Source organism: Zeugodacus cucurbitae, chromosome 5 (genome assembly GCF_028554725.1).
Source record: "Zeugodacus cucurbitae isolate PBARC_wt_2022May chromosome 5, idZeuCucr1.2, whole genome shotgun sequence".
Lineage (NCBI taxonomy): Eukaryota > Metazoa > Arthropoda > Insecta > Diptera > Tephritidae > Zeugodacus > Zeugodacus cucurbitae.
This window is the reverse complement of record NC_071670.1, coordinates 55,931,327-55,955,755: the sequence shown is the minus strand read 5'-3', so window position 1 is coordinate 55,955,755 and position 24,429 is coordinate 55,931,327. Positions and strand designations below refer to the sequence as shown.

The following is a 24,429-nucleotide window of genomic DNA, read 5'->3' as shown; positions in this document are numbered from 1 at the left end:
AGCCAACTTGCGCGATCGAAGAGATTCATATATTTAATTTTCGTATACGAAGTGTTTTCAATGGAAATTTTAAAATCTCCATTTGCTCAAATGTCCAATTGTTATTTTTTATTATGTTGATGTATGTACATGCTCTGAAGTACTATACAATTATCAACTATATTCATTACAGACATTACTTTGTCTGTAGCGCCGCTACTTAGAGATTAGTGGTGTTTTTATGAGCTTGGCGATTTTCGTTTGTTAAAAGCTCACACTTTGTTACATGTTCGTGAATTCTTGGTCAAAAAGAATACTCTAACGATGCCCCAGCCTCCATATTCCTTTTTTCTACTTCCACTTCTACTTTTTCTACTTTTTAAGCACACGAGTAATCGCTGAAAGAGCCTTCTTGGGTCTTCCAAAAATTTAGTTTGAGAAGTGTTTCGACGTGTGGGAACTATTTTAAAGGCGAACACAATTACTTATTTAGACGAAAGAAAAAATGAAATTTAAACGAAATTCCCGTTATTTTTTTAGCACACTTCCTACAATTATTTACAAAAAACGCTTGTGCACACCGTTGATGGAAATGACGTTAGTGGATCAATTCTTCCGGAGCACTCCTTGATAGTGTACATGATTGACATTTAAATTTTTATCTGAAACATCTAAAAGAATAATTTTCTTAAAAAGTGATAAATTTTGAACAGAGTGACCGTTTAAAAAAAAATTTACGGAAAGGGAAGCACTTCAAAATTTGTCTACATATTTTGGGATAAAATTTGGAATAAAAAATTGGATAAAAAATTTGAAATCATTCAATCGAAAGAATCCCACGACACTCTGTGGAAAATCTGAATCGGTTGAATAGCTTTTGAGTTATCGTGTACACCGGCTCCGAAAACGTGGTTTTGAGAAAAACGCAAAAGAAGAAAAAAATGTACTCTCGGCGCGCTCCCGCCGCGCTAGCTTCTAATGATCTTAACATTCGTAATTATTGAGACATTGTTAAGAGTATTGAACTATAATTTTCAGAAACATAATATGTAACTTGAAAACGCCAATCTATCATATCTTAATTTCAATAAATAAATAAATAACTTTTAACACAACAAATTTTCAAATAAATTGTATAAGAGTGTCCAATTGTGAGAGCTTAACGAAGCAACTCTACGATAAAATCCAAAACTCCTGATAACTTCATTGATAAAAGTTAATAACTTTATTTGACCGGCTTTTGCAACACTTGCAACATAACCATCATCTTACTGCCAGCCACGCTTGCTAATTGCTTAATTTCGCGCCAAACCATGCATAAGCAATATGATTAAAATCACATTTGTTGCACACAAAATCACAAAATTCGCCATCAACTGGCGCAAACTGGCGTATAAATGGCATTTCACTTGCAAGTTGCACTCGCGCCCACAGCACGTCGCGGCGTAGCTTGCCACACGTACACATAACCGCATCGTACATTGTGCTATCAGCGACTTAATGAAAATTGCTCAATTGTTGCATGGCCAAATGTATGAAAACTGTATGTTTGTACAGTGCTCTGTGTGTGCATGTATGGTTGTCAGCGGTCTTATCTATCAGGGGGTATGAACGTTTGACTCAGCCCCTATTAAATGTTCGGCGATGCTTCAAAGTTGCTGTCGCTGCTGCTTCTCTAGTATTTACTTTATTTGTATTGTTGCTGTTTTTGTTGCTATGGTAGTGCAAGTTTTGGTCGCCGTGGAGAGGGGTTGTGTGCATCTATTGCTATCGCTCGTTGTAATTTTCTCCAAAACTGCAGCCGAGGGCTTATACATATGTTTAGATGTATGTTTGTGTGCCCCACAGCTTCGTGGGCTCTCACAGTACAGCCCACACATTGTGGCCACAGTCGACAAATGCATAGATAGCAAGCGATTGCAAACGCAATCTCTAACTAACGTGAGCCGCCAACTAGCAGTCTACGGACCAAAGCGTATCGCTGGAGGGAGGAATGGGCTGCAGTGGGGTCGCACAGCATAGCGCCGTGCTGAAGGATGTGCCGCCTGTGTGCAGGTTGAGTGGGCATGTTAGGCGCGTAACCTGTATTTAACTCGTCGATTGAGTTGCTCATGTTGCCGATAATTGGCGTTCATGGCAGGCGGTCGAACAGACAACTGCAGAGGCAAATGTTTTTGTTGTTGCTGCTGCTGGTGTTATTGGCGGTATTTTGGCTGCACTTGATTACCAGTTATCGTTGCAGGCGTACACGAACCGACAGAGCGGCAAGCCCATACAAACATACATATCGGTATGACCATGAGTAATAATAAAAACAAAAACAAGCAGCATTTATATTTTTCTACCTGACTTTACTGCCACAATGTCGACTGCCCCAACTGATGGACCCCAACGCGCGTAGCTGAAGTAGTGATTGTGAGCTTTTTGTTGCTTTTGATACTTTTTATTGACGATTAAAAACGTAAACTGCGTTACGCCTGCACCAACTAAGCAACAACAACTGAAGGCGGCACGAGGCACAGGTCCAAAGCAATGCAACAATAACAAGATGCAAAGTAATAAAATGCGGCAACGCAAACGCCGTGCGCCGATACTTTAATTAGTTTTTCTTTTGATATTTACTCTCGCGCTTATTGCAACGCATCGAGCTTATTGACTCCACATTTACGCCCTGGCCGCTTGCCTGCCTGGCGTTAGTGTCGCACAAATATTGACGGACGTGTACTGCGTGGACGCAAAGGAGGCAACTTTTGCCCGTTGGCGGAGAATTTTAATTGAGATTTCATACTAAAGGTCGAAAATGCATCATTAAGCCATGTCGTAAATTAATTTTGGCTGTAATTTCTTTTAAAAGATTTTCGGTAAGTGATAAAATAGCGGTTATGAGGTGAAGCTGGTAGGTGGCTAACTCATGTTGCGGAGTTGATGTTATTATACATGATATGGCGAATGTAAGTAAGTAAAGACTGTACAAATAAGATAAAAGCATTAAAATATTCGATAAACGAAATATGTAATTGGCATAATTATGAGATTTTAGCTGGTAAATGTTGGGAGAATTTAATTATTGGCGTGTGAAAGTGTTCCTCATGAACTTGGCACTATTAAAGCAGGTACTGTGAGTTCAATGACATAAAAAATAAATTCAATATATATTATATGCTTAAAAAATAGATATGTGTAATTATATAATAAAATATCAAAAGTTATATTTTTTCTAAAATTATTAAATTTTAATAAATTGACCATTTATTTAATATTAGGATCATTTTTACTATTTTTTACAATAAATATTATTTGTATATAATCATGACTTACCAGCAAAGTAATTTATTTATTCACCTTTCCCATGCGGTTTTGTGGTAGATGTATGATGCATAGATTTGATTGATGTCGCTGATGCCAGAATTATTAATTTATTTTATTTATAATTTATTAATTTCCCTAAAAACACTTTATGATTTTAAATATTTTTCGAATAAAAGAATTTTCCTAACGATAAACACACTTGTTGATATGGCTAGCCACTTTCCATTTATGCTCTTTAGATAAACCACCATTTAAACTTTTAATGAAATGCAAATTATTAAATTAAATTAATTAATTTTTTAATTCCACGTTATATTTATTTTATTTCTCTATTAATTTTAAATAAATAAAACATAAGTCTCACTTTTAATTATTTATTAATTTTCAAGTCATATTAAATTAATATAAAATGTGTCTTGAGCACTTTTGTCATCATTGATATATTTCTTGCATTAAAGTTGTTTATTTTTATTGACTTTTTTCAATGAGAAGTTTTGGTTAATAATATTATAATAAGAAAAAATGTTTTCGCGATTCTTTTAGAATATGCAATGTATTCTTTTAATTTTATGCGTCGAATTATTCTCATATTTCTTCACTGTTAAGAGTTTTTAAACAACATAATAGCTTTCAAAATTTTGCTTACGTCTTAGTTTAAAACTAACGAACATACACAAACAACCACTCGTCGCCCGCACCAACTGCGCTGCTAGCATCACTTTTCTTCCCTTCATAAATTTATTGTTTCAAATACCGCCGGCATTTAATATTTAATTTCATTTGATATCAAAATACTTATAATTTCGATTTATTAACAAATTATCGTTATAAAATGTTTAATTTTAACAATATATTACACATTTTCGTCGATATATACATATGCTAACGAACACTTACTTCATTTACATATTACAAACACACAAACTAATGCAGGGCAAGCACTCGTCGCCCGCACAAAAGGTGCTGCAAGCACGCACTCTCTTTACTTCATAAATTAAAAGGTTCTTTACACAGCCGGAATTCAATTTTTCACATAAATAAGTAGTAATGTACACCTACTTTCGATTTATTAACAAATATTTTAATATATTGCACTTTTTAACACAAAAATTTACATTTGCGTTTGCAGCCGCTGCGCAGCCCTCTTACTCGTTAGAAGCAGAGCGCAGGCTCTTTTTGCTTTGTACATTAAAGTACTCAAAACAACAGCAATTGTTTATTATTTCACAATAAGTTATAGTTAAATGACACTAAGTTCGTTTAAGCAATTAAACAACTGATTTGTTGCACAATTAAACACAGAAATTGCAATTTTCACTTGTGGCGGCTAAGCAGCGTCGTTTTACTCGTTGACAGAAAAGGAAACTGTCAAGAAGAAACGGAATTAGGTGAGAAGGAAAGGCAGATGCAGGGTTGCAGTTACGTTATAAAATAATTAAATGTGGAAATGATTATATTGTGTATGTTATAATTTACTTTAATCTATAATTAAAAGTATTTATAAAATAATTTACTATTTTTAATCGATTTAAAATTATTTGAAAAAACTACTATTTTGCCCAATGTATTTATGATAACTAAACTAACTTATTATGATAACTAAAACAATGGTAAACAATTAGATTTTTAATATTATAGTTATATAAACTAAATATTTATATAAGTTATAGAGTGTCTAAAATTTTAGAAATGATTTTATTTTATACAATTTTGTTTATAAACTATTACTTCTAATTAATTACTTCTTATAATTGTTAAAAAAAGGTCGCAACCTCCTCTAAATATTCAAATTGATTTACTAATAATTTATAAGTAATGTATTCAGTATAATAGTATGTATTCAGTATAATATTGTCATTAACTACATTTCTACATTTAAAAGAAATTTAAAATATTTATAAAATTTAAATGATTTATGATTTAATTTTATGTAACTAATAACTGCTGGTGTTCTTTAATGTTTCATTATATTTAAATAACTGAATTTAATGGTTATTTTAGTTTTAATAAATATTTATTTAATTTAAAATAAATTATTACAACTTTCAATTTCTAAAAGTTTATTACTCATGCGCATGCAACTCTGCTCGACGAACAAGGCAAAGCAACATCACCCACTACACTTCCGTTATTTGTCAGTTTCCTTGAGCGAGTGTGAAAATGTGCGCCGCTAAATTGCACTGTGTGAATAAAATTGAAATTGTGCTAGGAAAATGGCTTAAATTGAGACAATTTGTTGCTTATAAGATAATATTAATAGTTATTAATTGAATTTATGCAAAAAATTAGTGCGGGACATTGTTTTTGTACATTTAATTCGCGAGTGAAAAGTGACGGAGTAAAGCGAATGCTGCTAGCAGCGCTGCTAGCTGTTGACGGCTGTTCAGAGTTTTGTTGGTGAAAAGGAATGGTGTAAGGAATGGAGAATTGCGTGAATTGGAATATTTATCATTTAAAAGGAAGGAAATAATTATGAAAGGTAACTACAAATAATATAAAAAATAATTTTATATTCGCTTGTGTAGGAAGTAGTTTCCGTTGCAATACATGTTCATACATGCGTGTATATGTATGTGCATGCGGAGTTGAGAACAGCGCTGTTAAATTTTTGTAACACAATTTGAAATACACTGTATTATTAATTGAAATCAACTTTTTTAAGACAGTTAGTTATTAAATTGTATAAATAATTTAAATATATTACAACAGCAACAAAAATGTAAATTATCTTTCGAAAGCAACATTCTGCATCAACAACAATTTTATTGTCAGTAACAGTAATTTGCAAATTCAGGTTTGTTCATGCTTGCCAATTAGCATATTATAACGTTGCTAATCGAAAACAAAAATAAAATGATTGACCACAATAACAGCAAACGATGGTAGCTCGCTTAAAACCACAAAAATTACAAAATTTCTAATTGCAGTGGTTAACAAACAAGCTAAATCTACCAAAGCATAAATATGTACATATAAATATAATATATGTCTACATGTAAATCTTCTCTATAGAAATAGTAGGATAAAATAAAAACCTTATAACGGACAACATGTTGCATCGCCTATACCAAATCTAATGATAAACGGAACACGAAAATTGTGTAGGTTGCAAGGCAACCAAATTTGCTTGATCTCATTGCCTATATGTTTGCTGTTAACAAATTTCACATTTACTATATAATTTTCTCTATTTTATTCAATATATTATTTTTGCTAATGCGCGCAAATATGTTAGCAACATTTGTTTCAAAATATACGCTGTTAAATGCATTCCATACCAATGTTAATTAACAGTTTGCACGTATGTTGCTAACGTTAGTTTTATAAATGAGTACGCGAGGAAGAGTGAGAGCGCGCGAGAGCATGAGTTAGTGAGAGTGGTATATATGTTGGGGAACATTTATGTTTGTGGAAACATACCGTGTTGTTAGCAACATTATGAAATGTTGCAATGCGGGTAGAATAGAGTAAAGTGGAATTTATTAACATTAATTGATGGAAATGATGTTTGGAACCAAATGTTGTTTATATTATTCATTTAAAATTAAATTATTTAGCAGAATTTTTATAGAGATTTTTTAAAATAAAAATGAATATATTTAAATTATTTTTTTCGGAAAAAAGTGAAAATATTTTTTATGGATGTGCTATATATATATGATATGAATGATTTAGGGATTTTTTGTGTGTATATAAATCATATTTTATTTTTTTTATTTTCATAGAATTGTTTTTGAAATTTTTTAAAAGATTCAAAAATTTATTTAGATTTGATTTTCTGATTTTTTTTTTTTTAAATTTAACAAAAAGCTTGCTATGGATCTGTTTTTGTATTATTGGGTGCTGTCTTTATGCTTTCATTTGGAGTTATACATTTTTTGAGCTCGAACGGAAACTTGTTTTGGAATTTTACTCTCCACTGGACGCTCCACTTCAAATCTTCTGATATCATAAATGGCAAACGATAGCCTAATTATGCATTTACTTAATTCTACATAATGAAGATAAATAATATTGTGGCTGAACATTTCTGTACACACTCAATCATAATCAAACTAATCACTGGCGAACAAAATAAATAATTTTTCTATCAAACCATTTATGCTTACCATATTTCAAGAGTGCAAAGCGACAAATCCTAGATGAGTTGGGGTAAAGGGATTAAGCACCAAATGACCAAAATACAAATTTACATACGTACATGTACACGCGTGCTACACTTGCTTAAACCAGCACATATTGGCTAGCTACTCCTGTGCGTATTCATGGTAAAAGTATACCGTCAACGGTTACTACGTCAAAATCACGCAACTACAACAATTAATTACAATTTATTACAGTCTATTGAACTTGAAAAGACCAGCAGAGGAGTGAGTAAAAAAGTATGCCAGCAGCAGTGCGGTTTAAGCGACCGAAGCTGTGCCATAAATTATAACGAAGACTCAGTCGAATGAAAAGCGAAGTGGCCAATTTGCCTGAGCCGGGCTCCTGGTCAAAGGAGTAACCAAATAAGTATAAGCATTAATAAGCTTATGGGCAACACTGTGTGTGTTTAATTAAGTTTAAGTGTTTGTCTGTATGTCTAACAAATTTATTTGCCGAGATGATTGTTGGCTTATTTTTCATTTACCACCGCCTGCCAATGAAATGAGCCACATCTGTTCATATTTTTGTTGTTGTTGTTATTTTATTTTATTGTAAGATTGACTGGCGGTCAATAAATGTGCGCAAATACCAGCCAAAAATTGTCAATACAATAAATTTATAAATAAATTGCGAACAAAGTCAACACACACACATACACCTGCACCTGCACTAGTGTAAGCACTTTCTTAAGTTAGAAAAGCTCATAGCGGCGTCTAGCACCCACATAGCTTCTATACCCAAAGCGATTTGTCCATTACAATGGTACGAGCAAAGAAAGGAAGCGTGAAATGACAGGGTAGATAGAGGAAAGGCCAAAGTGTTTGTGTGTGAGACTCAGTGCACAATCACAAAAAGGGGGAGTGAAAGTGTGCAACTCAAGTTGAAGTTTGCCCAAAATGGCTAGTGAATTTTGGTTTGACTTCAAGGCAGTCGTACGCACTTAAGAAGTGCTCAGTGGGTGGATGGGCCACCGCATTTATTGTTACAACGAAGGGTGTCTTGCAACTGTACATTGTTATTATTATTAATATAAAAGTGTGTTTTTTGTTGTTTTTAGCAAAAATAGAAGAAAACAACATTTGTGACAATATTACTTTTTATAGTGCTCCCGTACTGAAGAGCATTTTCGTATAACCGATATACCATCAAACTATAAACACAAACAAAAAATATTTATACTAAAATGTCCTTTCAAGTGGCTAAGCACACACACCTATATGAGTATTTATATATACTATGTGTATGTATGTAGCTTGTTATTGCCAACAACCACTTACCAGCGTGTTTATATCCGTTTCCGCTGCATTCGATTTTCGTACACTTACTCACCCAACCACAACGGAAATTTGTTTTCGCTTCATGTTCCTTTCAACTTCGCATTGCTGTTCTTAGGTACTAGTAAGTAAGTACGGTTTCAAGTTGTTAATAGCGGAATCACTTAGATTTGATCGCAGCACCAACTGCACTTTTCGGATCCACTGTGGTTTCCGCTTACCATTACCCTTGAGGGTCAGCGGCAATAAAGGAAGAATCGAAGAAAGTCAAATAAGTGAAAATTGTTGGTGGTTACAGGGTGATGGCTTGAAGGAGGTTGTTCATAGCTTGTATTTACATAAATAATTGTTTGATTAAAGTATATATATCATATTAAAGTAATCTATAACAGCATTTCTTTGGAACACTATAACTTTGTTAGTATTATCCGATATATTTCCATTTAAAAATATTTGGTAAGCTGGATCCATGTAGTTCTATCCCACATAGAAACTTTCAAAGGCTCCGACTCCTTGTCTAGCTAGTAAACAGTCCAATTGCTGTACTATAGCGTAAGCTTTATGTTATTCCTAATACAAAAAGATTTAGAAGATATTGAAATGGCTTTATCGATCTACAACCTTGACTTGAGAAGTCTCAAGGATCCATCTGAAGTAATAAGTAAGAATCCATATAGGACCCCACATCGAAGCTAACCAAAAATTTTTACAATGATGAACTAAATAATATGGTACGAGTTATTAAGGGTACTTAACCCTGACTTTTGACTTCAAAAGTTAGATACGATTTAATTGCCGTGTTAGACGATCTTACACAGGGCGCATGTTCCAAGCTTTCCATGAACATGAACATGAAATAAGTTGGAATTCTTAGGAATATTCGTAAAGCTTGTTACGAATCCCGGTGAATTTTAGAAGAATAAAGCCGTTTAAAAAAGTAAGAAATGTTTACTGTGAAATTCTACCATCTATTATTATCATTATATGTCCACTTTTATGACACTATACATGTCTTTCGCCCTTTATTTACTTCATTCTTCAGATTGACGTTGAGGTCAATCGTTAGCAGCACCCGCATTTGTAAGTTGCAGGCATTTCCATTGCTCACCATTTACTTCCATTTTTATGCCTTTTTACATCTTTTATTTTCGCCAACTTAAACTTCCGCAGAACTCCACCTTCGCTGTAACCTTAAATTGCACCGAAAATAAACATTATTGTCCTTATGCTGCGTTTCCCGCAACCCGCTCCCTTTTATGTAAAACATCACTGTGTGTTTCATGCCTTCCAGCATTTACTTTGTGTGACCTTCGTTTCCCTTCTAAACGTTTTCTTCTGAACATCTTCCTTTACGTCTTTCTAAATCTCATCCCATGACTCTTTAGCCCATTAGCCTTCTTTTACCACCCATTTGGATTTTCTTGCATGTCATCCTCATTACTTTTTGTGTCATAATTCCTTTGATTGTAGTTTGGCCGTGTAGCGCCTATGCGTTTGCCACGGGTTTCCCTTTATTGCAGATGCTCGTCCGCTTATCCGTTACTTTCTTTGTTCTTTACCCTCATATTTGCTTCCGCTTTTACGAATTTATTGCTGTAATTTTATTAAACAAACTTCGTTTCTTCAACTTACTCTCAATTGTATACCAACTTTCACAGGTTTATTATATCCGCTTAGCTTTTCATTTTTTGTGCTTGCTTTTTTCGTTCCAATGAAAAATAAGTTGTTTACCTTTTTTGTATTCAAAGATTACAGGAGGCTATCTATTTACTTATGTATATATTTGTGAAGACTATGGCATTTAAAATTCCAGTTGCAGGCTCAAGACTAGACGCCAAGACTATACGCCAACTTAATTTTGATAAAATACATATCTCACATATTAACCGATATATAGTACGACGATAAAGCCCAGAACATGTTTGACATCCCCTAATATTAGGAATATTGGAGCTAGGGGATGTTATGACCAGACCTTACCCGCAATATGAAGAAAAATATAACTTTCTTTCTATAGGCTTCGGAATTGATGATAGGGCGATCTCCTAGTTCAGATCAGCGTATTAAAGTTCTCATTATTGTGTTCACCTGGTTATGGCTGAAGATCTTTACGTAACTTCGACAAGACCGATGACTATTCTATAGTTGAATCTCATTTCATTCATAGAGTTATTTTACTCATTCTGTTTTACTTGCGGGAATTGCTTATTGCGGTCAATTATATTTATTCTTAATTTGTTTACTTGGCTCGTTTAAAGTGGAGGCCGAAAGAATGTCCGTCCGAGGGTGAATCGCGTAAGACTTCTGGTTAAGGATTAGGCATTCGCAAAGGTTCTTAAAAAGTTTCATTATTCTCATCTTATACTTAGTTCCCTTTTGAATAGTTTCTGATGACGTTTTGACCCTTTGTGACAAGTCCTGTAATGGTGCTGTTTTATGAGGTGTTCCTCTACAAACCACTGCTTCAGGTAGCTTATAAGGGAGTTTGACGGTTTTCGACTGTTTATGGGAATAGAACAATCGCGCCCAAGATTCTTTATTTAGATGTTTGGATATATCCTTAGTATGAATAAATCATTTCCTCTGGTATCAAAATCAAGGGCTGTAGGATGGTCTATAGATTCCATGATTTGGTTCGTCGAGAGTATTTCTCGGAGTCCGTTTTTTGAGAGCTCGCATTGTTTCGATAAAGGACTATTGGAACTCTTTACGTTAGGTTTCGCAGCTCATCTCAGATTTTATACTTTCGTTAGATCTTTGACTATGGTCTGTTTTGGAGGATAGTTGATGTTTGTCTTAAAATAAAGAGATAAATAAGAAAATGTGGAATCTTTCAGCTCAATCAGACCACCTATTGTGATTTTATAATAAGCTTTTTGACAGAAAAAAAAACACACAAGTTTTCGAGCGTTACAAGCAGCTCGAATCGATTGCTTTTCGAAAACCAAAATACGAGGAGTATTCAGTCACACAAAAAAAATCGTGTAAGTATAGTCGCGTAAAAAACTGTTCAGTACTCTCGAATTTAGATTTAGTATTTATTAGTTTTTTGTTTCTATCCTTCCCTCTCCCGCTACAACTTTATCAAGTTGTTTGTTATCAAATAGTGTGTGTGTGTTAGAAATGTCAGTCGTTTAATCATGTCGGAAAATTTTTTGCTGTCTTCCTGCTTCTTGAACTAACCCCAGTCCCCTAACTTGACGGCCACTAAGTGTGACAAACAATAACACACATCGGGGGCGAACATTTAACCGTAAGTTTACTTCTTTGTTTAAGTATTTGTTTGCATGTCAAATGTGTTTTGCGCCATAATGACCCAAATATTTTTGTCTGCACCTCGATTACCAAATCCCCTGCGCTCTAAGCCTAATGTCTGCCACTACTTATTACTTCTCTCCCATGCGTACACATACACATGTAGAAGTGTGTAAGTGCCACCAACCACCCACCCACCACCAACAAAAACAACATGTATTGCAATATTGTGTGTGACAACCACAACAAATGATGTCGTCCAGTCAATGCAATGACCGTCATTATACAGATAGTCCTTTTTTACAAATTGTCTGCTGTACAATAATGTCAGTGACTTGAACTAACTATGAGCCATAATCGAAATCGCCTTTTCAACGGTACATTCATATGTACATATGTATGTATGTAGATTTTCATGTAGACCTCTATCTAAGTATGTATGTGTCAATGTTAATTTTTTATTGTAATTGCATTATTTGCTGTCTACAGACGTTTAAACACTAATAAGTATATGCAAACACTTAGATATGAGTCATTACCCAGCAGTGAAAGGAACTTGTAGTATATGTAGCGTGAACCGTTTTTTCAACCAGATAGTCGAATATCTTTTATTTACAAATATAACGAATATTTTTCTTTCGAGATGTCAATTATCTAATTTCTGAGTCTTATAAGAAGATAAAAAAATTAAAATTCTGAAAAAATCGCGGACTTTTTTTTAAATATAGTCTCCTTTTAGCTCGTTACTCTGATTCGGCGACACTCCTACGGTCGGTCGGAAACGATCCAATAATTCGAGAAAGTAGAACCCTGTAACTGTTTTGCCCTCTTCCAGGTAGTCAATGTCGATTACATCATCTGAATTTCAGAAAGCGGTTCCGACCGATAGAACAGTATTCGCTTTTTTTTGTAGCAGGAAGTACACGGATAAGTGTTTCTTGGTTTCTGGTGTATAACAATGGATTCAGCCTATAGGACAATGTTCGAAGCATGTTCGCCAGAAAAAGTCCACTGTATCGACTGTTCCTTGGTCTATGGTTTGTAAGAAACACCGCAGAAACTCCTTCAGTCCAATACGATATCGTGGACTTTTGTCCAGTTATCATCTTCTTTGTCTTCACTCTTGCCAACAGGTGCTACTTTGGACTGAGTAGGCAACTGAACAGTAAAGTCCTCTCTCGACGAACCAAAATCAAGCTCTACAAGTAGTTTATCATTCCCGTCCTGCTTTACGGTGCAGAAGCTTGGACGATGTCAACATCAGATGAGACGACACTAGGAGTTTTTGAGAGGAAAATTTTACGCACGATTTATGGTCCTCAGAACATTGGCAACGGAGAATAACGCAGACGATGGAACGATGAGCTGTACGAGTTATACGACGACATTGACATAGTTCAGCGAATAAAAAGACCGGAGGAAGCCGAGGAAAGGGAAGGCCTCAACTCCGTTGGAGGTACCAGGTGGAGAGCGACCTGGTTACACTTGGGATCTCCAACTGGCGCCGAACTGCGAAGGAGAGAGAGAGGTGGCGCACCAACGTCGATTCGGCTATAACCGGCTAAACGGTTGCAACGCCAATCACATACATACATACATCTTCCGTGGTAGTTATTTTGAGGTTTCATCTTATATTTAGGTTTCACACCGGTCTTTCAGAACATATTGAATCGAGGAAAACTTTTTTTGTAAAACAAATAAATATAAATTCTAGGTTAATTTTTATAGAATACATTAAATAGGCGTTAATAAAGATGCTTGTTTTTGACCTCAATTGATCAGAGGTTCTTCCGGGAGTTTAAAACATAAAATCTCTCTCGTCTTTTGATTTCGATTGTCGATAAAAATTGTACTTATTCACTTGAAATGAGTATTCAGTACTAACAATGAGAGCAGAGTATAGTTTCGAAGCCACAGAACAGAAAAAGAAGCTTATCACCTTGCAACTAGTGAGGAACTAGTCCGCAAGTGGTACCAATTTAACTTTTAGTATACCGTAAAAGTAATATTGGCCACCATTCACACAAATTCTAACAAAAGCTTAACATTAAAGACTCTTCATAGGCATTTAATATGTCGCTGGATAATAAAACACCAACACAAGCTCATAAACACTCACATATGTGCCTGTATGTACATATAATTACTGTATGTATCTGTATATATACCTCATGTACTCACCGGCCTTTCATTGCCATTGTCTCGCCATTTTCTCCAACGCTTTATCCTTTTGTTTGTTTTGTTTTATTTGTCTATCTGTTTGAACGCCCTTGTTATTGCCCTTTCACTTCATTCACGTCCATTTATTTGCCATTTTACGAAATTTCTAAATTAATGATTTACTTGTAATTGTCAGCGCCTCTGGGACCGCTGTGTATTGCCTTTTGTTTATGCTAATGTTTTTTACACTCTCAACTCTCGACTCTTTGCACTCTTAATGCACAATTCTTGTAATTATTCATGTGTGTGTTTGTGTGTGGCTGAAACATGGTTTTGCCGCATTTTATTGGCTTTGTGAATTTGTTGTTTATTATAATTATTTGTTTATTATTATTAGCTTGCATTCCTAATATGATGTTGTTATGCATATGTATAACAATTTGGGTATGTGTTTGCATGTTTTCGAGATTTCCATTGTAAAAGTTGTTTATTTGAATGTTAAATGAAATGTGATTACAGTTAATTTCCCTAACAGGGAGTTTTTGTACAAATAATTTAATTTTGGTAATTACTCCCATCAGCTTTGTAATCTTTGACGGTAGTTTGATCGGGTTCTCCACTTTTTACCGAAGATTCTTTCGAAGACGGCTGTGAATTTCTCAGTTTCACCGGCCATATTAGACATATTCTAATCGCTGTAATCCCTTGGATACATTCCAGACATAATATAATATACGAGTATTTTACCCAGATTTAAGGCTATAAGCTATACTGCGCGGAGTTAGGTATAATGCAACCATTCAAACTACCGGACCACTGCAGTATATTTCAAGCGGAGGTGTTTGCAATTGGAAAAGCCGCTGAGCTATCCTTAAGCGCACCAAAAGGATACTCTAAAGTAAACATATACGTAGACAGTCAGGCGGCAATCAAGGCAATATCCTCTTTCAGCGTATCGGCCAAAAGTGTCTTAAGTGGTAGGACAGCAGTGGATGATGTCGCCAGAAATAGGCGACTTCAATTCTACTGGGTGCCAGGCCACAAGGGCATAGAAGGTAACGAGATAGTGGATGAGATTGCCAAACGAGGCGTAAAACTGTCATCGGAAAATATGATGAACGTAGATAGACCTATACACTGTCTATATGATGATCTAGACAGAAACTTGGCAAAAAAGTTCAAAGCGCGCTGGAAGAATATGCCGGGATGCAAAACCGCAAAAGTTATGTGCAAGGCGGTAAATAAGAAGTACACGAAATTTCTATTGGCGCTCGATAGAAGCAAATGTAGGAAAATGGTTGGCATACTCACTGGTCACTGTCTTGTGGCGGCGCACGCCTACAAGATGGGGCTGATAGATCGTGAAGACTGCAGGAAATGTCAAGAGCAAGGCACCAGAGAGACAATGGAGCACCTCTTCTGTGAATGTCCTGCATTGTCAAGACAACGGCTTCAGCATTTGGGGGCTGCACACTACGTTAATCTGGAAGAGATTTCGTTGGTAAAGCCACAAAGCCTTTTGAAATTCGCAACAAACGCTGGCATCCTAAAGGATGACTACTCCTCATTAAGCAAGTGACGGCACTCCATCTGGTTTCACAAAGGACCAAAACTGGTCTATGTGTGGCGGTCTAGCCTGCCAGAGTAACCTAACCTAACCTAACGCTCTAAACCGGTTTTTGGTTCAGCATCCTGAATGAGTATTCGATTTTCAAATGATGAATCCCGGGTTTAGTGTTCAGGAAACGTAATCAACTACCTAACTTCCGATATATTTATATAAAAAACTCTACAGCAACTATTAGAGCAAACAACTGCTTCGAGACCTTCGTCTAAAAATTTTACTTTCACAGTACATAAAAACTTCAGTCCATACTATTCGGTTCCTCTTTAAAAGTTATTATGATTTTCGCTGACCGGTGTAAGTCGCATATACTTTCGTATCCTTGTTCAGAGACAGATGGAAAACTCTTTCAGAGTAAAGACGATTGAAATCCTATATGAGCCCGTGTGCAGTAAGGATGCTTTAGAGTAATAAAAGAAAAGCAAAATGCAATGGACAAACCTCAGTAACATAGTTCAGTTTAGGTTAAGTGGTTGTCTGTCAACGCACCTGGACCTTTGGGAGGCCCATTGTGACACCACCTGGACTAGGATCCTATTAAGTCCTCTTTGAACCACCCTGTGGTCTTAATAAAAAAAATAGAATATAGTCCATAGTCCTGAAAGCGACAGCGACTCGACTTAACGTACTGAACTATATGTTATTTTCTTCAGGAGCGAATCTTATACCATTAGCTTCTTCAAAAAACCCAAAGACTGACCCGAAGTTAGCTCTGAGCTCAGAGTGAGCGTTAGGTCAGAGAGGCCTTGAAAGAGAAGAAGAAGGACAGTTTAAACTCGATATAGAATTAACTGTATATATCTATTCAATACTATTAATTCATAACTTTGATCGGTGTGTATGCTGCAAAAGAATATTTCCACCAACTTATGGTTTATTTGAGCCCTTGCGGGGATCGAACCCGCGACCTTTGGATTAGAAGTCCAATGTGCTATCCACTGCACCAAAGAGCCGCTTAAAAAACAGCATAGTTTCAAAAATTTTCAATTCAAAATTTAAACTAAAAAGCCTCTTCAATGTCTTTAAAGAAGCCACCGATCGTATTCTATGTTTAATCTTCACACTAATAGTTATAAGTTGACACAAGTGTTTTCAAGTATGACCTACTTTACAGAATCTGATCATGCTCAGAATTTGAAAGTAGCTTCAAAAAATTAATAAATAATTTTTCATCACATGCCTTGCGCTTTAGTGATATCTTAATAAGGACAGGCATCAAAAAATGCCTATCATTTAAGAAGCTTCTTCATATCTTTGCACTAGACTTAAATTTTCGAGGATTTCTTATATTTTGAACTGCGAGTTATCAAAATATTATCTATTCTTCGGGGATCGAACCCGCGACCTTTGGATTAGAAGTCCAATGTGCTATCCACTGCACCAAAGGGCCGCTTAAAAACATAAAAAAATATTTTCCAAAATTTTATATTTTTTTTAACAATTTTGTAATCTTCATTTACTATCGTCAAGTAGAACATCTGTTACGAAGACAATGAATTATTTACACAGTTGGTTTTACAGATCAACAGAGCAACGACGGCCGGTAACAAGCTCGAGTTGTTACTGTCATTGAATGGTTAAAGAATAGAAAATATTACCGTTATTTAACAATGAAGCTCTAGAATTTAGCGTCGGTCCTCAACAGGCAGACAGCAGACCAGAACCTCGTAAAAAGACAATGGTCATATCTTAGTGTTTCGGGGTTATTGCTTCTATAAGTTGGTTGTATCGATCTAATCACAAAACACTTGGGAATTCTTTCTGATTTTATTTTTTAGACAGTCTCAAGAGATAATTTTTCTAGCAGTCGCAAGTAACGTATAGTGGGTCAGTGGTCCGGGTTGATACGACGGTTTTTGAACAAAATATTTTTCTTTAAATCACATTTCTGTCTTAGTATCCTCTGACAATTAGAATAATTCCGTTAGAAATCATTTATCTAATTTTTCTCTATGGGTGGCAATTCTTATTCAATGGTATAATCTTTAGATTTTTTGTGGAACAATTTATGGTGGCAACAATTGCAGCAGCAGTAGTCGACAATTTCTAGTTTTTGTTGTTATTTACTAACAAGTTAAATCTCTATTGTCAGCACTATTCTTCTAGGTGTCACATTTGTTCAACAGTTGCAAGTGTTTATTTGCTTTACAACACCAAAAACTAAATCAACAAGTAGCACTAAGCAAACACTTAGTATACAGGTAAAACGTACCTGCATATGTGTGTGTTTGTATGTTTGTAACATATGTAAAAATCCATTAGCAGCTCTAATAAATGCACAAAGCTGAAATGTGAGACTAGCAAATATTGGCTAGAAGTTATTGAAAATTTAAATATTTAAAAACATATTTGTTATGTATTTCCTTTTCTTAAAATAGTTAAACAACAAAAGAATTTGAATTTGAAAATTGATATTGCAAATAAACAAATTCAACTATGATATTGATATTGATATGAAATATTTGTGTGGCTGTAATTTTAAAGTAAAATTTAAATTTTTTGGGTTGTAACAGAACTTGATTACATAAGGGTGGTTCGTTTTGGTGTTGCCTGGTTTACAAAACTTTTTTTTTAATTATTTAAAAAAAATCCGGTCCACGTCTCGACGATTTAAATTTTACCAATATGTCTAAATGTGTTATATTAAAGTCTGTTCTGAGTGATATTCTAACTCGACTTTCTAATGCTCAAATAGTGGGTGCATCTCAAATTGTATGTATTATCCATGTGACCATGTTGTTACTTCCAGTTACTAAAGCCCATCGTTGCACCAATTAAACCAATTGAATCTGTTAATAATGTATAGTAGCAGCCATTTTAGATTAGGCCCCTGAGAGCATTCCAGGGATTATATTTTAAAGCTCTCTAGTTCCACAGAAACACTTAGAAATCAATCATACTAAACTTCTTCCTGACTAGTTAACTAGTTCTTTATTCTTGCTTTATAATTTTTATACTCTCGCAACAAATGTTGCTAAAGAGAGTATTATAGTTTTATTCACATAACGGTTGTTTGTAACACCCAAAACTAAACGAGTTAGATATAGGGTTATATATACCAAAGTGATCAGGGTGAAGAGTGGAATTCAAATCCGAATGTCTGTCTGTCCGTCCGTCCGTCCGTCTGTGCAAGCTGTAACTTGGGTAAAAATTAAGATATCTTGATGAAACTTGGCACACTTATTTCTTGGCACCATAGGAAGGTTGCTTTCGAAAATGAGCAAAATCGGACCACTGCCACGCCCACAAAATGGCGAAAACCGAAAACACATAAAGTGCCATAACTATAAATGAAGCTATGGAAATAAAATTTGGTATGCAGGATCGCACTATGAAGAGGCATATTTGAATGTAATTTTTTTGGGGATGTGGGCGTGGCACCGGCCCCTACTAAGTTTTTTGTACATATCTCGCAAACCAATAGAGCTATATAAACCAAACTTTCTGCAGTCGCTTTTTTTAGCCACTTCCTAATACAGTCCAAAAATGAAAGAAATCGGATAGTAACCACGCCCACCTCCCATACAAAAGTTAGGTTGAAAATTACTAAAAGTGGGTTAACTCACTAACGAAAAACGTCAGAAACACTAAATTTCACGTAAGAAATGGCAGATGAAAGCTACACTCAGATTTTTTTACAAAATGGAAAATGGGCGTGGCGTCGCCCACTTATGGGTCAAAAACCGTATCTCAGGAACTACTCGACCGATTTCAATGAAACTTGGTTTATAATAGTTTCCTTACATCCCAATGATATGTTGTGAAAATAGGCCAAATCGCTTCACAACCACGCCTACTTCCTATATACCAGAACTTTGAAGACGATCTGAATCGTTTACTTTACAATATATAAAGTAAGCACTAGTGAAGATATCGATGCAGAACTTTGCACAACTACTATGTTAATAGTGTGGCAGCCCTATTCTAAAAATCGCCGAAATCGGACCATAGGTTTTTAAGGCCCCATATGTCGAACACTATGACCTCGGTGCTTCTAACCTAATATTATGGTTCCCAACTTTCAATGGACTTTATACAATATATATGACGAATATGTGGGTCAAATTGTGTATTATATAATATAAATAAAGTTAAATAAATAAATTTCGAGAGTATAAAATGTTCGGTTACACCCGAACTTAGCCCTTCCTTACTTGTTTAATCTTTGGTTTAAATCGGTTATCGCATTTCATTGGCTTAGGTAGTTCCCCAATTGGTATCCCATTTATTGTTTTTTGAACTATATATCCAACGGTCTCATATTATAGTTTTTTCCAGCATAGTCGATCTTTAATCACTCCAATATTTTAAAAACTACAAGTCAAACTCCAGTCGTATCTTTAACAATTTACACTATGCACTGGGCCTTCAAAAAAAGACTGTTTGTACTGGGAGTATATTCGTCAGTTTTCTTTTTCTCCTACAGTATAATATATAGTTATAAAGAGTGCATAGTTTCTCAGATAACACTTTTCTGAACATATCATTTCCATTTTGGACCTTTCCATATACATATATTGAAGCAGGTTATTAAGAAGATTTTTTTTTGGCCAAGTGAGAAACCTCTTCTAATAATCTTACTGAAAAACTTACTACTTTCTGTAACTACTAGTTTCCGGTTTTTGTTAAACATTTTATAAGCTTATAGTTTAAAGAATGCTTCCATCTTATTATCAAACTTTAACTCCAAAGACGTTGCTTTCGAAGTTGAGAATGTGGAATAACTTTAAGTCGGGGATTTAAACTACAGAAGAATAAGAGATGATCCATATCTGTAATAGTTACAGTCTTTCTTTAAACTTTCTTTCAAAAATGTACCTGAGTTAGTTTGGTTTTAGTTGTGCCCTATCTAGGGAAACATACAGTCTGTGGGTGTGTGACGTTATTTGGGGATGCTTATATTGGGCGAAGCTCTTTATAAACCCGAATTTAGATTTATAAAAATGTTGAAAAATCAGAAAAAAATACAGCTGAATTTCCATTACTCGAAAATCTTATTATGGTGAACCAGGTTATTGAAGTCCAACCGTATATCAATTTCACATTTTATAAACTTTAAACAAAACAACCTTAAATGTTGGACCCAACTTCCGCTTTAATGATAACTTTGATCTTTTGTTGTAAATACGAGTATATATACCCATGTACAATAGACCCTATAACGTTGTTGCCTATCAGTAGGTTTACGCACGAATTGATTGCAATAAAAAAATACTTTTGTTGCATGACTTTTGGTAGATTTTTGGAATTACTTCGTATGTGGCAGCAGCTGCAAGCAGCAAGAAAAAAAATATTTATTGCAACACACAACAAACTGCTGCATTCACAGCTATTTACAAGAGATATTTGTTGAATTTGTGAAGTTTGTGGATGAAATGCATTTTAATTAAATGTAATTTTGTGAAGACACGTACACGTCCGTACAGAATACACTCAAACACAAATATCAAACACGATGATGATGATGGCAAGTGCAAACTCGTACATTAAGCAAATAAAAAGGAGGAGAAGAAGAAATTCAGTTGAGTTTTGTAAGAAAAAGTATTATTAAACAACAGCAACAACAACAAGGAATTAAACCTCAGAACACTGACGAAGTTTCACAGCCAACTTTTGATAGCAACAACATTTAGAGTTGTTGTAAAGAGTTGTGTGGTGTAGAGTCGAGAGAAATGAAGCCACTCTACAAATATGTACAATTACACACACATAGAAAGTAAATAGAATGCACATAGAATGCATGAAAGAAGCCATTTTACAAATGCTTAGACACAAATGTAAACAAAGCAAAAGAAATCAATAAAAGAAAGCAAATATATACATACTTTGGTGTTGTTGTTGCTGTTGATCAAGTAAATATAAATATAAACATTTTAAATACAATTTTTGGTTATAAATTATCTGGGCTTTAATTGGTTCTCTCTTTGCGTTTCATTAAATTGATTGATTTTGGGGCTTAACGAATATTTGAAATTATTTGTTTGAGAAAAAATACACAAATATTAGTGTCAAGAGGGGCTTACCGGCTGCATTTTTACTCCTTATGATTCTTAATTATTATTATACCCGAAATATTATTGCTGCGCGGGTTTTTATACCATTTTTCCCAGCATCCCAATATAATTTTTTAATCTACAGTTACTTCGGTAATTACTTTCTGGAAATGAGATAATTTTCTAAACAGTATTATAATTTGTATCATAATCCCGTAGTTGATGCCAAACCTATGAGATTCCCTTAGCTTGCCTCATCAACTGCTTTGAAGAAAACTAAGAGCCTATAGAAGTCTTTTTAGAATATAGAAAACAGTGCTGTATATTATCAAAAAATATAATCGCGTCTCTTAGCCGAAATATGTATGTGAAGTACGATAAACTCCGTTAAAATTTCTCTGGATATATTTAATAACACAAACAGCATCCAGCTTGCGTGAAGAGTTTAATACGAAGTTGGCTGTGGTTGTTTGAATACCCTCGAAATATTCGTAGTCTTATTGAAGAACCCTTAATCGATAAGATTCCTACAATTTGGTCTAGTTCGATTTCTTGAGCTCTCAAAAGATATCGTTGAGTTTGACCCTCAACATATGTTTCTCCAACTTTGGTGGTTTAGTACATTCTCTGGTGAAGTTTTCCGACCTTGTTTTTGTCAGTAATCTACTCAAACCCTAAGTACTCTCGCTGTAGTGGACAGTAGTTTCTTTATTGCATCATCCTATTTATCTTCGAAGTTAAGGGTTTTTCAAAAGGGACGCTAGAACCTATAGGGACAGAAAATGGCGTCATATTTTTCCCCGCTCTTTTGATATTTCTCTTCAGTAAGGTTTGCCATTTCATTATGGAAAGATATACCTTCTAAGAACGAGTTGAAATTATTAAAGCCTCAACTTTAAGAGCGCTACGTCCTACTTAGCGATGAGGCTCATTTCTGGCTGAATGGCTTCGTCAATAAGCAACATACTTGTCAGGCAGCAATCCACACGTACTCCATGAGTCACCTATGCATCTAAAAAAAACGGTTTGGTGCGGTTTATGGGCCGGTGGGCGTCAATGGGTCGTTCTTCTTTCGTGATGATCAAGACCGTCACGTATAAATATTTTTGGCCCGAATTGGATGATATGGACTGGTGTGGTTCCAACAGGATGGCGCCACAAGTCAGACAGCGAATGTCACAATCGATTTATTGAAAACCAAGTTTGGTGAACGTGTTATCTAAAGAAATGGCCCAGTCAATTGGCCGCTTCGGTCGTGCGATTTGACACGGTTAGACTATTTCCTGTGGGGATACGTTCAGTCTATGGTACGTGCCATCAATCCAACGATGATTGATGAACTTTGTACGAATATCCAACATAAAACTGCAGCATTATCGGTCGATTTATGCTTAAAAACCGTCGAAAATTGGGTTCTGCGTCTAGACTTTTTCAAGCGTGCCCGTGATAGTCATGCAAAGGAAATCGAATTCCATACTTAATGGCATCGAATGTACTAGGAATAAAGAATTTCATTGATAGCCCAACCCGTTTTGTTTTCTTTAAACTTTTTTAGCGCTCTTAGTGAAAACCCTTTATAAAAGGCCTCGTAAGTCTACGTTTTAGAATGATTTTAAATGTAAATGAGTTCTATATAAATAAAGTTGACTTATTGGGTGAAGTCTCTTTTAGTATTAGATACACAGTCATGCCGGTATTATGATGAAACCACGTTCTTAATCCTCTTATAAATGGGAATTCCAGTTCATCATTTTCGGAACATATCTCATAATGTTGCTCAACTCAATTTCTTGTACAATTTTCTAAACAAACCAAAGCAAAAATGATGAGCTTCAGGAACATTTAGCAAAAATTACGAGTGCCATATGCCCACAATACATCACATAAGCATTTGCATACTGACGTAAGCAACATAAAAGATATAGTATATGAGTATATCTCCACATGCATACCAAACAGCACTTAACTGCTTCGAACTGAATAGTCAGTCATTAAAATTTTTCATCAACACATAAAACGACTAATTCTTCTGAAAGTGGTGTGGCTGGACGAACTCATGAGTGCAGATGTGCGCCACAATCGGTGCTGCTGCTCGGTCAACTGCTCTTGCTCCAAGCACACTTCGATAATTTTAGCACCTGAGAACACAGTCTCGAATGTTGTAAAATCTGAGTGGCGCCTGCGGTTAGCATTAAATGCACCAAACCCATTTAGCAAAAAACGATGTACTGGCACTGCGGCCAGTACAGTACGTAAGTCATGTGCATACGGAGTTTAGGCCAACAGCCTTACACATTCGAGAGCCAATTGAAGCGCGTTCGAGTGCAAAGATTGCAACTTACAAAGCAACGCCTTCAACGAGCTACAGCAAAACTCTTCAAGTGTTTAGAATTCAAGCCCAAATTGTTAGTGAGGCTTAACAAAATGATGAAGAAGAAGAGGAACAATATTTTTAGTTTATGTAGTAAAAGTTGGTTGAATTGTTGGTTGGTTGTATGGGTGTGTTGGCATTTAACTGTGTGTGGAAAAGGCTTAAAGCAACAAGCTTCTATTCTAGATGAACTAAAGTGTTTAGTAGCTCGTAAAGCGGTTGTTCGTCAGCCAGTAACGGTTATCTAGTGTTAGAGATTTTTTGTCAAATGTACATGTATACACATATATACCTATATCTACGGAGTGGTTGGAATAT

The 24,429-nt window shown here is 35.2% G+C and overlaps 1 non-coding gene across 1 annotated transcript; it reads right to left on the bottom strand.

Moving 5' to 3' along the window:
• Nucleotides 1–16,626: 16,626 nt before the first annotated feature.
• Nucleotides 16,627–16,700, bottom strand: Trnar-ucu (transfer RNA arginine (anticodon UCU)). Its single transcript has one exon. It is a non-coding gene; the product is annotated as a tRNA-Arg (tRNA).
• Nucleotides 16,701–24,429: the final 7,729 nt, after the last annotated feature.